We start from the raw sequence: 17,488 nt of genomic DNA on the forward strand, positions 1-17,488 counted from the left end.
GAGCTCAGTGCACTGCTCCCGGCCAGGCCCACCTCCTCCCCCTGATGAGAGGGACAGCGTATATTGGCCGGACGTGAAAACCCGACTGATATATGCCGGTCTGAATAAGCCCTAAAGGGGATTTCTGGGCAAATACTATTGATGACTTATACAATAAACAATAGTTGACCACCAGAAATGTGAGAGGTAGATTCACTGCCATTGAAAAGGGGAGAGAAGCCGCCTCTGAGACTTCCTGCTCTCAACCCAATGCACAGCTGGAAGGGTAATAATTGGCTTTGCTCCCATTGATTTTAATGACAGCAAAGTCACTTCTGAGATTTCCAGCTCCGACCTTAATGATGACATCTGGCCCCACTGCACTGACAGAGGGCGAGATTATCAGCTGATTGCCGGGGATCCCAAGGCATGGATCCCTGCTGCTCAACTATTGATCTTTCCATAGGATAAGTCATAAATAGTAGTTGTCAGGCAACATCCTTTTAGTCTCTTAAACTGTTAAAATTAGGCAAGTATGGCTTAAGCTGGTTTCGCACAAGAATATTAGCCTTATTTAGGCCCAAGATTTTTAATATAAAACAGTCAGTTCTGGAGATCAAAATGCCAAAGCTGACAGGACTGATACAGAGGACTCCTTCTCCCTTAGGGCGCCTGCAAACGAGTGGAAATTCCGCCCCTGGAAGCTGCCATAGAATTGCGTTTGTTAACGCAGACGGCCGCAAACAAATCGCGGCATGTTCTATTTCTGTGCGGGGCTTCCCGGCAGCTGGCACATAAAAAGAGACGGGGCCGCGGGAGCAGGTGAGGGATGCTCTGCTCTCTGCTGACACTCGGGTTGGGTCCCGCTGCGAGAATTCTCGCAGCCGGATCCGACCTGGCCGTCTGCAGGCGGCCTTAGGTTGCCTACCCGCTAGCGATAGTTTTTCCTGCGATGCAAGAGTGATGATTATGAAACCAATGATTTTCAATGGTTTAATACTTACTCGCGTTTTTTTTACTGCAGTGTTTTCAATGGGCCGGCGGCAGCAGCGCTAGCCCAATTGAAAACATAGGGAGCACATCACAGATTTCTGTCCTAGCTGTGGCAGAAGTCTAGGATGCTATCCCATTGCTTTCAATGGGGTCGGCACTGCTGCGGCCCTATTGAAAGCAGTGGGTTCCAGGCAACCCCGCAGCGATGATTTTCAGGGAAGGGCTTAAAAAAGTAAGCCCTTACTTGAAAATCATTCCTAGCTGGTGAAAATAACCTAAAAATGATATACTCATCTCTCTGCCCATCAGGTGCGTCCCCTGGATGGCTTCCCGGCACTGCTGTGAAGCTCTTTCAGCAGGGGGCGGATTTAAAACGGGCTGTGCTGATTGGCTAAGCGCTCAGCCATTCACAGGCAGCACACAACCATTCATTGATGAAATGAAAAGAAAAAAAAAAAAAAACGCTAGTGCGTAAGCACCCTTATTCACACTCCTTATACCCAATCATTAACCGAGTTTTCTACAATGTAGGCCATTAGAGCAGGAGTGTGTCTGTCAATCATAGCTGCTCTCCTGAAGGGAACGTGGGATCTATGCGCCTGATGTACATAAATGACATGGTGTATTAAAGCAAAGCAACCCACGAAGTACAAAGAAAATTACTAAGTTCCATGTGAAAGGGTCTTTTTTGCTCCAGAAATGCATTGATGTACCTCATTCTTATTTTAATGTGACTTATGGGGCTGGAATGAAGTTCACTGTTAATTTTTCCTCCTGTGGAGCTAGACTTTTTCTTCCAACATAAGGGCCACAGAATTTTGGTCAGACAATTTTTAGTGATCTTATGCATGAGGTGGTTTAATGGCCCTATTTTCTTCTTAGGCTACACCAAGATTAAGTTTGCCGTGCTTTTTTTGTGGCATATAGGACTGATTTTTCAAAGAAACTTTTACACTGAATTTTTTTTTTGAACTAGGGGTAATGTGTACAAATAGTTTATAAAATATTTATAGTTCTCTATTTTTAAAATTATTACATTAACAAGAAAAATACAGAAATGAATTGCCCATTTTTTTCGGTCATTCCTATATTCACTCACTGAGCACTATATAGGCTGGAAAATAGAATGCAGAAATGATTATAAACTGCTTTTGTCTTCTCCTCGGCTGTGTGGATAGCAGGAGCTTTTAAAACCTGTGTTTACATTTAGGGCGCCCACCCACTGGCGTTTGCGATTTCCGTGTGTGAAAAACGCAGCGTTTTCCGCGGCGTTTTCGCGGCATTTTCGCGGCTTTTTCGCGCCATTTCCATTGACATTCATGGGTGCATTACGAGAAAAATAAGGACACATATGCAACTGACAGTTCCTATGTTAAAAAAACGCAACGGACCGAAAAAAAAAATGCCAGTGGACAGGAACACATTCAAAACTAATTGCTCTTGAGAAAAAACGCAAAACGCAAAGGAAAAAAAAACGCCAGTGGGTGGGCGCCCTTACAGTGGTATGGGTTTTAGGCCTCTTTCACACGGGCTACAAAATCATTGCTACAAAAACACATGTATGTGAAGCCCATGGTTTCCAATGGGTTCTTTCAAACTACAAAACATCTCATGTGACAAAATCCATTGGAAACCCTGGGTTTCACATATATGCTTATGTAGCAAGATTTTGTAGCCCGTGTGAAAGAGGGCTAAAGTCCAGGATCAAGCACTGTACATGTATGGTGCTTGATCAGATTTGGGTTAAAGTACCCTAAGGCGTTACAGGGGTTGTGCCATCAGGGAAACCACAGTCTTCTGGACCCCTCCATAATTGTCATACATGTCTGTCTTATGTAGGTGCACTGTGCAAATCTGTCATGTCTATTTTCTGTGTGTGTCTTGCACAGCTGCAGCGTCTGAAGGGTTAATTCCATTAAAATCATTGCCTGGGAGCTTTGCTGCATGTTGAATGTATCTATCTTACAGTGTCATGTGACGTGGTGTGTAAGAATCTATAAATATGAGTGATTGGGTTCCAGGAAAGGAGTTCCATCTTGTCTGCTGCGGAGCGCCCATCTTCCATCTGAGGGTTTGCTACCACAGAGGCGCAGGAGGACACCATTAGTCCTTGTGCTGCTGAAGATGGAGGAGAAAGAAAAACTGCCTAAACGTATGTGAAGCGCATGGGAGTGAGTGAGCCTAAAGGTTTCTTCCCCAAAAGTCCCATTATCAGAGAGCTATTGTAAGTAACTACCTCTTCTACGGCAAGGCCAGTGCAGAAGTCTACTAAACCTCTGAAGATAATCTCAAGTCTGTTTATGATCCCTATGCAGACATCTGAAGTCTGGATCACCGTATAGTGGTACACCTTTAACTGACACCCACGCATGCTGAGATCTATGAGAGCGGGGTGATAATTACTGCCATTGACTTTCCTGTCAAGTTTTTCGGAATAATACTAATCTGCCTGTACTGTAAAGTCTGCCTGCTGAAGTTTGTTGTACCGTGTTTAAAAGTCACTGTTAAAGTTTTACCAGGCCTCTACCCTTCCGGAGGACCCTGAGATACTGTACACTTGTCCAGTGTTATTAATCCGCTGTGTATGAATGCCAGTGTGTGGAACGTTGGCATCACGAACTGACAACTACTACCCACCCTCATCCTGAGGACTACTGGCCCTATCCTATGCTGCGGTAACTCCTTCCGGGACTAGGAGTTGGTAAGTACCACCGTGACAGGCCCATGCACTACACCCTCCCAACTCAAGCTGTATGCTGGGGTAGTTAGCCATTTCCCTGCACTATCCTACGCATGGGTCGTTGCCACCTTTGGCAGTCACTCACAGGATATATTTATATCTAACTTGTGCGTTACATATGGATGCCACATGCAGTGGCTCTCTCACTCAAACTTGCATCAATCAGAGAGTAAAGGCCCATTTAGACGGGACAAATGCCAGGCAAACGATGCCCGACACCCATCCCCGCACATACTAGCTCTCGTGCTGCTGCACAGGAGCGCATATTGTTAGCTCTCAGAGGGGAGGCTGCAGGAGATTTCTCTCCTTGCTCTCTCCCACCCCTCTCCATTGACATAGCATACAGTACTGAACGGCCACTATTGACACTAAATGATGATCGTTCAGCTCATCGTCCATAAACGATGCGTAAACGATGGACGATGAGCTGAACGCTGATTGTTCTGTGTAAACAGCAGCTGTTCAGTATTGAATGGCCGCTATATTAAGTCAATGGAGAGGGGTGGGGAACAAGAGGAGAGAAATCTCCTGCAGCCTCCCCGCCCCCTGCTGAGCCAGCGCTACTAGCTCCCGTGCTGGAGCACGGGGTGTGAGTATATGCGGGGATTGGGCATAAATTGCCCGACATTCATTACGTCTAAATGGACCTTAAAACCACAGCAAAAAACTACTACCACTCTGGCAGACTTAACCCCGGAATTCCTACGGTTTCTGACTCACATGGACCCCCAACATGAGTCTGTATCACATGTTGTGCAGCTAATGTGGTTTCAAAGGACCATTTTCTTAAAGGGGTTGTCTCGCGGCAGCAAGTGGGGTTATACACTTCTGTATGGCCATATTAATGCACTTTGTAATATACATCGTGCATTAAATATGAGCCATACAGAAGTTATTCACTTACCTGCTCCGTTGCTGGCGTCCCCGTCGCCATGGTGCCGTCTAACTTCGGTGTCTTCTTGCTTTTTTAGACGCGCTTGCGCAGATGGATCTTCTCCCTTCGGCTGGTCTCGGAAGCATCGGCGTTTTGGCTCCGCCCCCTTTTCGTGTCAACGCGTAGCTCCGCCCCCGTCACGTGCCGATTTCAGCCAATCAGGAGGCTGGAACAGGCACACGTCATGGGGCGGAGCTACGCGATGATGCAAAAAGGGGGCGGAGCCAAAACGCCGATGCTTCCGAGACCAGCCGAAGGGAGAAGATCCATCTGCGCAAGTGCGTCTAAAAAAGCAAGAAGACACCGAAGTTAGACGGCACCATGGCGACGGGGACGCCAGCAACGGAGCAGGTAAGTGAATAACTTCTGTATGGCTCATATTTAATGCACGATGTATATTACAAAGTGCATTAATATGGCCATACAGAAGTGTATAACCCCACTTGCTGCCGCGAGACAACCCCTTTAACTATTTGTTACTTTCTGTTATTTCACCATTAAGTGGTTGAAAATATCACTAACACACATTATAAGTTATCCTTGAAACGTTATTAATCTCTTATGTTACACAAGATACTGAAACTAGTGTTACCAAATAATACTGCACTGTTAATTTACTTTTTGAACATTTTTTGCCTTTCCGTGTAACTGAAGAGTGTTCACTGCAAACACTATGCTTACAACTATCACATACGTCCTTCCTTGGGGTGACATAAGTGGCACCTACTGTTCTTCAATATATTTGAAGTGAAAACAGTTGAGCTTCCACTGCCATAAGGAGTAACAACATTGTCTATAGACTAAGTGATGGTTTTCTTGAACCGAATCTGCAGCTAGGATCAATAAGGCCGCCTGTCCACGGCAGCGACAGAATATCGCTAGGAGGAGGGGGTAGCGCTAAAAGGTCTCCATGATGAGCCTATATTAATGATAGGCTCACCGCAGAGAATCTCAGTATGCTGCAATTTTAATCACACGAGCGGAAAATGGCTATTATTTTCCACTCATGTGCAGTAGGCTGCGCTTTCTATAGTTATCCTATGGAAAGCGTGTCATGCGAGCTCCGTGTGTGATTTATCGCTGCAGATCTCGCAATGACACCTCGCCCGTGGCCAGCCAGCCTAACGAAGACTTGTTTGCATTCCAGTCAGGATTCTTCAACAATAAGACTATATACGTACGATGCAACTGCGGCTACATCAATGCAGTTCAGAAGTACTGTGAGTAGCCATCTCCAAGTTTTTCTTTCTTTGCAGGTGTGTACCATCTGATCAAGAGTGAAGAATTATTTCTGGTCTGCCAGTCTTCCGCAATAACATGAGAGCTGCGGTGCATTGTACAGAGAAGCACAACTCTTTCCTGCTTTGTTCACAAGGGCACTAAGGAGAGGTCTCTTGCGAAATCAAAGAGAAGTTTCTACTGCCCAGTGTTTACTGGGAAGACATTCCTTTAGTATGAAAGTTTCGCTCTGTGCCAACCAGTGTTAGCCCAATCTTCGGTAAGTTGAGGTAAAGACATTGTCCACGATAATATTTCGATGGGTGCTGAAGTACTCTATTGCCAATTCATTCACCGCCTGGAATGCAATACTTGTCCCCCTCACGTTGCTTTCTTTACCCAAGTAGGGTAAGCCTTTCAGTGTGTAAAAGTAGCTGAAGTCACATATCCAGAAGATCTTTATTCCATATTTTGCTTGCTTTGAACTGACAAAAGCAACAGTGACCTGAGCCCAATTGCTCATCAATAGTGGGATTCATACCTGGAAGGTAGTAGCGCTTCTGAAGATTGGGATCGGTCTGGTCCCATATTTCATGAAAAGGTGCAAATTTATCTGTAGCCCTCCGAGCACTTCTTGACCACTAGTCATCACACCTCAAAAACTTCATTATGTCTTCAAATCTCCCCTTCCCTTGTGGCATGGAACATTGGAGGACCATATCTCTTGCTCCACAGAATACGGACGTTTGAGAAATTGCTTTTCAAGTGGCCTGAAATGATCAGCAGTCCAATCAAAGCTCATCTGGGACTTCGCTCACAACACTCACGTAATCCTCTTCATGGTCATTTGGCTCGGGGAAGAAAGTCGTTGTCGCTGAAGTGTATGTCATTGTTGTCTTCTTCTGCAAGCAAACAAGTTATTTCGGCGTCACTCAGTTTTCTTTTTGACATGCCGCAACACCAGTAGCAGGGGAACAATTCTGAGCATTATGATATATCTCTCACAATTGTGGTAGGATCTACCCCAAACTACTGCGATACATATCTGCCGTCCACAGCAAAGCACAAACGCGGGAAGAACCAGTGACCCACAAAATAGCTTGTGAGTCCGTCAGACTCATGATAGAAGTCTATGGAACAAAATTAAGCCATAGCATTTATCTGGTTTATACATAACGTAGAAAGAAAGTATTGTATGTCAAACAACATGATGGAGGAATAGTGAAGGGACCATTACACATAGCTAAAAGGAAGTAGGGACTTCTTGTTCTGTCGTTGAGTCGCTGCATGCATTTACACGGGACCACGTGCTCCCAGGGGAATTTGAATGATTCTAGGCATTAACCCTTTCCAATCCACTGTCTGACGTCTGAAGACATTCTGATTAACCCCTGGGAGCCTGGTACTTCCCACAACAGGACGTACTGGTACGTCCTGGAGATAGCGCGGGATCACATAAGGTCCCGCGCTATCCCGCAGCGGGAGCCGGCTGTCAGTCACAGCCGGCGTCCCGCTGCAACAGCGGGGGGACATCGGAGAGCCCGGCCTGTCACCATGGCAACAGGACGCCAGACACCGGCGTTCTGTATTGCCTGTGCCTATAATTGCTGTACAAGGAATAAGGCATGGGAGAGCAGTAGCTCTGCCATGCCTTATAACAGCGATCATCGGTACAGTGTTGTAAGTCCCTCAGAGGGACTCAAATAGTATAAAAAAAAGAAAAATGTAAAAAAAAAATGTAAAAAAACCCCTTTTTTTATGCTTTTTCTAATATTAGCATAAAAAAAATTTAATCCCCACATATTGGGTATTGACGCGTCCGTAACGACATGTACAAAAAGTTGAACATGCTTTTTATTTTGTACGACAAAAAGCCTAAAAAAAATGCTAAAAAAGAGAGGCAAAATGCTAATTTTTAGCATTTTGCCTCACAAAAAAGGCAATAAAAGTGATCAAAAAAGCCGTACATTCCCCAAAATGGTACCAATAAAAACTACAGCTCGTCTCTCAAAAAATAAGCCCTCATAGAGCTCCGTACATAGAACAATAAAAAAGTTACAGGACTTTGAATGCAGCTATAGAGAAAAAAAAAGATTTCCAAAAAAAGGGGGTTTTATTGCAAAAAAGTGTAAAAACCTAAAAAAAATATAACAATTTTGGTATCGTTGTTACCGTACCGACCCGCAGAAAAAATTTAGTGTGTCATTTATGCTGCATGATTAACGCTGTAAAAGAAAAAAAAAATCTATGGCAGAATTGATGCGTTTTCTCTCCCTGTTATCATTAAAAAAAAAAAAAAATTTTACGATATTGTCTATGTACCCAAAAGTGGCACCGATAAAAACTACAGATCGCCACGCAAAAAACAAGCCCCTATACGGCCGCGTCCACGGAAAAATAAAAAAGTTATGGCTTTTGAAAAATGGAGATGGAAAAATACCAAAAAATTGCTTGGTCCTCAACGCCAAAATAGGCCGTGTCATTAAGGGGTTAAAGGCTGTACAGCTCTGATGTCGGAAGACATCCGGCAGGGTATTGTTACTGTATATTGACAGCCACTCTGTTGTCGGGGGGCCTCTCCAGCATGTCCCATACTGCAGTACTGGCTCTAGCCAGCAGGTGGCACCATTGTGTAATGGCAGAAAGAGAAAACTCCCTAGGAAACCCTGAATCCAAAATTGGATGGTAAAGGGTTAATTGTCCCATGTAAAGAGACCATTAGAAGGGCTGTCTGTTTAAATAATTACACAAAATACATCATTGCACGGCTACAATAAATGGAAAAACTAGATTTTCTGTGATATAAAGACAAAATGAACACATTAACAACAAAATGTACTGAGACCGTAGCAGTAATTAGCTCATTCCAATATTAAGCTCTGTTCAGCGTCTCTGCTAGAGTGCTGTAGTCCGGCTGCATCATAGGCACCGAACAACTAAAATCACGGAAGCGCCAGATCCAACACATCACTGATCCGAACGGTGTCCAAAAACGCCTATTGATATAAGGTCCGCCAGGTTTCCTACATTCAGCACCGCATTTGAATAGTCAAAAAGCATGCTGCACTATTGTGTTTGGATTTTACAGGTAATCTGCGACGGAGGCTCTGAACGCCATCCCCAATGCGGTTGTTACTACATTCCACAGTATGCCGATGTGTGCCATGTTCAATATAAATAATACATCTCCATTGTATAACACAGTTTGTTCCAGGCAGCCAAGCACTCAGTGATTCTAGTACCTTCTGTACCTGACAATGAAGCTGCTTAAGACAATATATCGACACCATACGTAACGTTACAGTGCTCCCTAATCATGTAATGGTGCATTCTCTGTCAGACGCCTCCATTTCTTTATCATACAAATGGGTCAATAGTTATTTCTGCACAGAAGTCACTTCTATTGAACTTTTTCTTATAGAGATATAGATGGATCATGTATTAGGTGGAAAGCTGATAATCTAGCACTAGGTTACAGCTCACAGATATAATATAACCCCCTCCGTGCACGTACGTTATTGGTGGGAGGGGCATCCTGCATGATGTCACATAGGTATGTCATGGTACTTGTACGGGCACACCTGTGCCCATGACATCACCCACAGAAGTGGGGCCCTTATTTCTAGTTACATCCCCACACTAATGATGGAGATTGGAGAAGACTCTGATCTCAACCATTTAAGCTGATCATAGTACCGGGGCGACATTTGTTCACGACGGTGATCCCCAGCACTGCGATCACCAGGGCTGACGATTTAATGCTAACAGCCCTGGGCCTAACAAAGCACAAGGGTCATCCAGTATCAGGGCTCCTGTCCATGGGCTTTTCGGTAAAACGCTGCGGGGGGTTGTAAATGCTGGCTCTACTGGCAGAGAGCCGGCAAAGACTGCATATGAGCGGCGAGCACATTGTGCATGTGCGCGGATTTTCTTTTTCGATTCATTACTCTGTTTCATAGATTGTGAATCGTCGCAATGTCTTGCGTATGGACAGCATTTGCTGCCTATATAAAAGTATTGGCTCATGCTGCAGGATACTCCGAGAAATAGAGTATGCTGCGATCTATTTCTCGCATGTATCTACAGCAGTGTCTACACACACATGTGCATAGATCAGTGGAAGTCCATTGACTTTTATTGACTCCATTCACCAAGTATTACACGGCCTTGCATTGCAGTGAAAAAATGCCCGTGGCCACGAGCCTTTAGTGCCTATAACTATGACATATTTGTGTATTTCACACGCAAGAGCAATAATGTGATGTCATAAACCAATACGACATACGCTACACTTAAAAAGTGTAAGGCCTCATGTCCACGGGGACAGATCCACAGTGGGTGTCCCGCACGCGTGATCCGCGCCCCATAGGGATGCATTGGACACCCGCAGGTAGTTAAATACCTGCGGATGTCATTTTCCCTTGAGGCGCGGATTGCGTGTGCGGGAAATCACCCGCAGCATGCTCCATTTTAGTGCGGGTCTCCCGCAGGCTTCTATTGAAGCCAATGGAAGCCGTCCGGATCTACGGCACACCCGCAGCTGAATTCCTACTCTCCGGCGCGGGAGAGTGGGAGTTTTTTAAAAAAAAGTGCACGGCGCATGTGCGCGGCACGCTGCCGGCGTGCCGAGCACATCCGCCGGGCCGAAGAAAGAAGATCCGGCTGCGACGGAGGGAAGATTCTGCATGAAGAATCCTCGGCGGGCCTGATTTTCCCCGTGGACATGAGGCCTAACAGTTTAAAAGGAAAGGTCCCATGAAAAAATGTTAATAATTAGATACATTTTTCCAGTAGAGAAAATGGCAACAGAAAAAAAGTGGTAGAATAATGAAACACTTCCACATAGATGCTCCAAAATAATGCCTTAAAAAGTATCATCTTGAAAAAAAAATCAAGGTCTTAAAATGCCTCATTGTAGACCTAAAATAAAAAAATATTACTGAGAAAAAGCAACAAGGCAAAAACAAGAAATTTTCCCCCCAAATACATTTGTCACCTATCGACTGCAAACATGCTGGGGACCCCAATGTGCGTTGCAGTTTTCCTCAGTCCCAACAGAGGTAGAATAAAAGGCAGCATGCAAGCTCAACCACTGCGTCATTCACAGTCATCCTCGGTGCGGTTGTGCAGATGAGGAAGAACAGGGCATTTGACAGCAAGTTCTAGTGATCTTCAGCGTCCCAGTAGTGAGGCCTCAAGGGAGGATGCAATGGATAGATGATAAACATGTAATTATTAGGACATTACAGTACCAGTGTTTCTGGTGGAGCAATGCGCCACACAGCTCTGATACATGGTACATCCATTATGATCCCCACACATCACACACACAGCTCTACTACATGCATCTTGATTCCAACACAAGACAAACACAGCTTGTCTACTCCCACAGCAGTGACATCACCAGAGGTCCTTTAGCTCAGCGGATCTCTGTGGTGGAGGTAGGTCAGTGTCTTCTGTCAGGACCGCTGAGTTGTGTCTGAGATAATAGTGACTTAGTTGTATTCTTATTTTAGTATTTTTGTCCTCCCCTTCCAAGAGCCCTTATTGTGTTGTTCTTCTGTCAGTCAGGCTTTGTGTTTCATATATCCTATAGGACCTGCGATAACGTCACCAGGGAGCGGAGCATGAGAAGAACGCACAAACAGTACTTTCTGCCAAACTACAGAATAGCTCCTCCCACAGCAGTAACGTCACTACAGGTCCTTTAGCTCACCAGATATCTGTGGTGAAGATAGGTCGGAGTCTTCTGTCAGGACTGCCGAATTGTGTCTGAGATAATAACGTCTTGGTTGTATTCTCATTGTATTATTTTTGTCCCCCCCCCTTTTCAAGAGCCCTTACTTTGTTGTTCTTCTGTCGGTCAGGCTCTGTGTTTTATATATGTTGTAGGACCTTCGATGATGTCACCAGGGGCGGAGCATGAGAAGCACTCACATACTCACTGACAAGAGATCGTTAGTAGTTTGATGCATTTTTCGTGAAAACCCTTTAAAACCAAAAGTGGCTCAACCCTTAATGTTATGGACACCTTCATGTTTGCAACTTTTTAATAAATACTTTTATTTTTGTATGTAAAACATTTTTCTAATTGGGAGTCATTAAAACTTGTCAACCATTTCTTTGCTGTGTTCACAGTATATTCTAACACATTGCAAGCTGGAGGACTAAGATTCTTGTACAATCGTCAGCAGACTGACTGATGCATTCTTCTCCAGTTCAGAATGTAATGACAGCAAGGATACTGGAACAGATGCACAATGAGCAGTTTATTGTTGGAGAAGGAGAAGATGATCAAAGCAGAGCAGATTCACAGAACTCAGAGTATGATTGAGAAATTGCACTGTCAGCCTTCCTTCCCCCGTCACACACACCTGACAACATGATGTACACTTCAGACTCAACTTCTCCTTCCCTTCAGCAATAATCAATATCCATCATCTCGGCCCCTCTCTTCCCCCACTGTAACATGAACTGTCAAGTTCTCCTTTTGGCAATAAACTGCTTCCTCTGCATCTCCTCCAGTCATTCCATTCTCAGCTAGAGAACAATCCATCAGTCTGCATGGCTGATGCATTTCACAAGAATCTTAGTCCTCCAGGTTACAGTGTGTTGGTGTATACTGCAAGCACAGCAAGGAAATGGTCAGAAGACAACCAATTCGAGAAATGTTTTATGTGGAGAAAAATATGAATTTATAGGACAAAAAAATTCCAAATGATGGAATAACATGGAATTTCACAGAACAAGAATCAGAACTAACCCGCAATAATTAACCAGACGATAATTAAATAACAGTGTATTTTGTGTTAGAATTTTACTTTTTTTCTGAAGGTTTTTTTTACACTTCCATATGAATTTTCTAGGAATGTCCAATAAACCAGAATTTTCTGATAATCTGGCATTTACTAGGTGACATTAAAGAACATTTAAAGGGCTTTGTCTTACTAAGGGTAATTTTACACGTAGCGGTAATCGTTCACCTGAGCAAACAGTGACACAGATGGCTTGTTCACCTGAGCAGTCAGTTTAACATGAAGATTAGAGATGAGCGAGCGTACTCGCTAAGGCAAACTACTCGAGCGAGTAGTGCCTTAATGCAAGTACCTGCCTGCTCGTCTCTAAAGATTCGGGTTCCGGCGGGGGAGAGTGGTGAGTTGCGGGAGTGAGCAGGGGGGAGAGAGTGAGATCTCCCCCCCCCCCCTTGTTCCTCTCCGCTCTTTCCCGCCGCTCCCGAATCTTTTGAGACGAGCGGGCAGGTACTCGCATAAGGCACTACTCGCTCGAGTAATTTGCCTTAGCGAGTTTGCTCGCTCATCTCTAATGAAGATAAATTGTTAGTTCTGTTTTTAACATTGGCTGTGGAAATTTTCTATAACAAATCCAACAAAATCCGCAGAGAAATGCACAAAAAACTGTGAGGAGTTTAATGTATATTTTCCTGAGGCATGGCTAGTTCACATGGCCGGGGAATCACCGCATCTGATTTAACTCTTTCCGAACCACTGTCTGATGTCTTCAGACATTCTGATGGAAGGCTGTACAGTTCCAATGTCGGAAGACGTCCAGCAGGGTATTCTTACTGTATATTACTGGCCACTCTGTTGTCAGGGGCATCACCATGTCCCCTACCGCAGTACTGGCTATAGCCAGCAGATGGCGCTATTGTATAGCGGAAGAAAGAGAAAACCCCTAGGAAACCCTGAATTGAAAATTAGATTGCAAAGGGTTAAACGGCTAACAAGTTAAACAACGTGCTTGTATTTGCAAGTACATACAGCATTTTGTGCATACCCTAGCGTACAGATGCACCACCCATAGACCTCTATGGGCCTCTGGCGCACAAAATAGAACATGTCATATTTTTTTGTGCCCGCAAGAACTGCATGCGCAAAAAAAAAAAAAAAAGGAACAGCAAATGAATCCATTTAAAGGGGTTGTCCCGCGCCGAAACGGGTTTTTTTTTTTTTCAACCCCCCCCCCCCCGTTCGGCGCGAGACAACCCCGATGCAGGGACGTACAGAAAGCTCACCGGAGCGCTTACCTTAATCCCCGCGCTCCGGTGACTTCTATACTTACCTGTGAAGATGGCCGCCGGGATCCTCTGCCTCCGTGGACCGCAGCTCTTCTGTGCGGTCCACTGCCGATTCCAGCCTCCTGATTGGCTGGAATCGGCACGTGACGGGGCGGAGCTACACGGAGCCCCATAGAGAACAGGAGAAGACCTGGACTGCGCAAGCGCGGCTAATTTGGCCATCGGAGGGCGAAAATTAGTCGGCACCATGGAGACGAGGACGCTAGCAACGGAGCAGGTAAGTATAAAACTTTTTATAACTTCTGTATGGCTCATAATTAATGCACAATGTATATTACAAAGTGCATTAATATGGCCATACAGAAGTGTATAGACCCACTTGCTGCCGCGGGACAACCCCTTTAACTCAATAGGACCTATTCTCGGTGTACTGGTGAAACAGGTGAAACAATAGGAAAAAATGTTCATGTGACACAGCCCTCAGCATTACAAAGTGCCATGAAGCAGTGACAGTGTCCTTCATGGAGAGTTTACGACTTCTGACATATGGAGACGTAACCTGAGAGAACACCAATGTGGGTCTAGAGATTGGGTCCCACATTTTTCCCAAATAAAGAGGGGTTAAATGTTCTGAAGACATTTGCACTCCTTGATTGTCTCCAAACATCCCCAGGGGCACCATGCTTAGAACCAAGTGCCATCAATCTTATATTGAACTCTCTAAGGACCCGGATGTAAGCAGTTTTTTTTTACTTAAAGGGGTTGTCCCGAGGCAGCAAGTGGGTCTATACACTTCTGTATGGCCATAATAATGCACTTTGTAATATACATTGTGCATTAATTATGAGCCATACAGAAGTTATAAAAAGTTTTTTACTTACCTGCTCCGTTGCTAGCGTCCTCGTCTCCATGGTGCCGACTAATTTTCGCCCTCCGATGGCCAAATTAGCCGCGCTTGCGCAGTCCGGGTCTTCTGCAGTCTTCTATGGAGCCGCTCGTGCCAGAGAGCGGCTCCGTGTAGCTCCGCCCCGTCACGTGCCGATTCCAGCCAATCAGGAGGCTGGAATCGGCAATGGACCGCACAGAAGAGCTGCGGTCCACGAAGACAGAGGATCCCGGCGGCCATCTTCAGCGTTAAGTATTGAAGTCACCGGAGCGCGGGGATTAAGGTAAGCGCTCCGGTAAACTTTCTTTACTTCCCTGCATCGGGGTTGTCTCGCGCCGAACGGGGGGGGGGGGGGTTGAAAAAAAAAAAAACCCGTTTCGGCGCGGGACAACCCCTTTAAGTGAAGAATGACAATGTTGGTGGAATACTGACGTGTCTGATGCTTTAAACACGAGTTCAAAAAATCCATCACTAAAACATGGTTGTAAGGGTTAAATATATCTCTTCTATGTGCAACTATCATCATGTGACAGGCTTACAACTGATACAGATATCTCTTCTATGTACAGATATCATCATGTGACAGGCTTACAACTGATACATATATCTCTTCTATGTACAGATATCATCATGTGACAGGCTTACAACTGATACATATATCTCTTCTATGTGCAGATATCATCATGTGACAGGCTTACAACTGATACATATATCTCTTCTATGTGCAGATATCATCATGTAACAGGCTTACAACTGATACATATATCTCTTCTATGTGCAGATATCATCATGTGACAGGCTTACAACTGATACATATATCTCTTCTATGTGCAGATATCATCATGTGACCGGTTTACAACTGATATATATATACTGTATATATAAATATATCTTGGCATGTGCAGATATCATCATATGACAGGCCTACAACTGATACACATATCTCTTCTATGTACCGAAATCATCATGTGACAGACTTACAACTGATATATATATATATATATATATATATATTCTTGGTCTGTTCAGATATCATCATGCGATAGGCTTACTACTTCTAATACACATATCTCTATGTGCAGCTATCATCATGTGACAGGCTTACAACTGATACATATATCTCTATGTGCAGATATCATCATGTGACCGGCTTACAACTGATATATATATATATATATATATATATTCTGTATATATAAATATATCTTGGCATGTGCAGATATCATTATATGACAGGCCTACAACTGATACACATATCTCTTCTATGTACCGAAATCATCATGTGACAGACTTACAACTGATATACATATATATATATATATATTCTTGGTCTGTTCAGATATCATCATGCGACAGGCTTACTACTGATATACATATCTCTATGTGCAGCTATCATCATGTGACAGGCTTACAACTGATACATATATCTCTATGTGCAGATATCATCATGTGAATTGGCTTAGTACTGACACACATATCTCTTTTATGTGCAGATATCATAATGTGACCGGCTTACAACTAATATAGATATATATCTTATGGTATGTGCAGATATCATCATGTGACAGGCTTCCTACCGATACATGTATTTCTTGTATATGCAGGTATCATCATGTGACAGGCTTACAATTGGTACATATATCTCTTCTATGTGCAGATATCATTATGTGACAGGCTTACTACTGATACATATATTATGTGACAGGCTTACAACTGATATATAAATATTGGTATGTACATATATCAACATGTAACAATCTTACAACTCAAACATATCTCTTCTATGTGCAGATATCATTATGTGACAGGCTTACAACTGATACATATATCTCTTCTATGTGCAGATATCATTATGTGACAGGCTTACAACTGATACATATATCTCTTCTATGTGCAGATATCATTATGTGACAGGCTTACAACTGATACATATATCTCTTCTATGTGCAGATATCATTATGTGACAGGCTTACAAGAGATATTTATCTCTTAGTATGTACAGATATCATCATGTGACAGTCTTACAACTGATACACATATCTCGTCTATGTGCAGATACGGGCTTGCAGTAGACGCCTAGGTCTCCCAGTATGTAATACAGTGTAGTATGTATATGTATAGATACACAATCCCTTATAGATAAATGTGAACAAGTGTGAGGTATATGATACATATCTGACCCCATATACGCTGTACCTACCTCACAGGGTGGCCATGTTACCCCGAGGGCTGGTGCCCATTGTGTCCGGACCAGGCTCACAATGACGGGGGCTGCAGTTTGCTAGCTGATACCAGTCATGGTGGTGCGGTGGCATCAGCAGCTATTGTACTGAAGCCTCCTCCGTCCTGACGGTCAGTGAGCATGCAGTGCACTGGATGATGCAGTGTGCCGGGAGGAGGGGCAGCGAGGACCACTCTGCATCTCACACTGCATACGGGGAGCGGGCGACGCTACAACTCTGCTCATCCTGGGTCCATCCAGCGCGGTGCATTCACAAGAAATGCCAGGGACCTACCATCACACACGGGGGGGCACATCAACAGGTGCACATTTAGAAGCGGAGACACTCGGAATCATGTAAAGGGATTCCAAATCGTGTAGATTTATGTTACAATACAGACAATTATTACCCTTTTGAAATAAAATGTTGTATGGGAGCAGATGGAGCCGTTATAAGAAATGTGCTCCTAAACTCCCCTACT

General features: G+C 44.1%; 1 protein-coding gene across 2 annotated transcripts in view; it reads right to left on the reverse strand.

The window, feature by feature from the left end:
- MANEAL (mannosidase endo-alpha like) overlaps positions 1 to 17,488 on the reverse strand; it is a 63,163-nt gene that overhangs the window by 39,116 nt on the left and 6,559 nt on the right. Inside the window, exon 1 of one of the 2 annotated variants that reach the window (XM_066574811.1) lies at positions 16,986 to 17,252. The exons of the other annotated variant lie outside the window; for it this stretch is intronic. The gene's annotated coding sequence lies outside the window, so the exon portion shown is untranslated. Of the gene's footprint in view, positions 1 to 16,985; positions 17,253 to 17,488 lie in introns of those variants that run through there. 2 annotated transcript variants of the gene reach the window in all.

The sequence above is a fragment of the Eleutherodactylus coqui genome, chromosome 1 (assembly GCF_035609145.1).
Source record: "Eleutherodactylus coqui strain aEleCoq1 chromosome 1, aEleCoq1.hap1, whole genome shotgun sequence".
NCBI classification, from domain to species: Eukaryota; Metazoa; Chordata; class Amphibia; order Anura; family Eleutherodactylidae; genus Eleutherodactylus; species Eleutherodactylus coqui.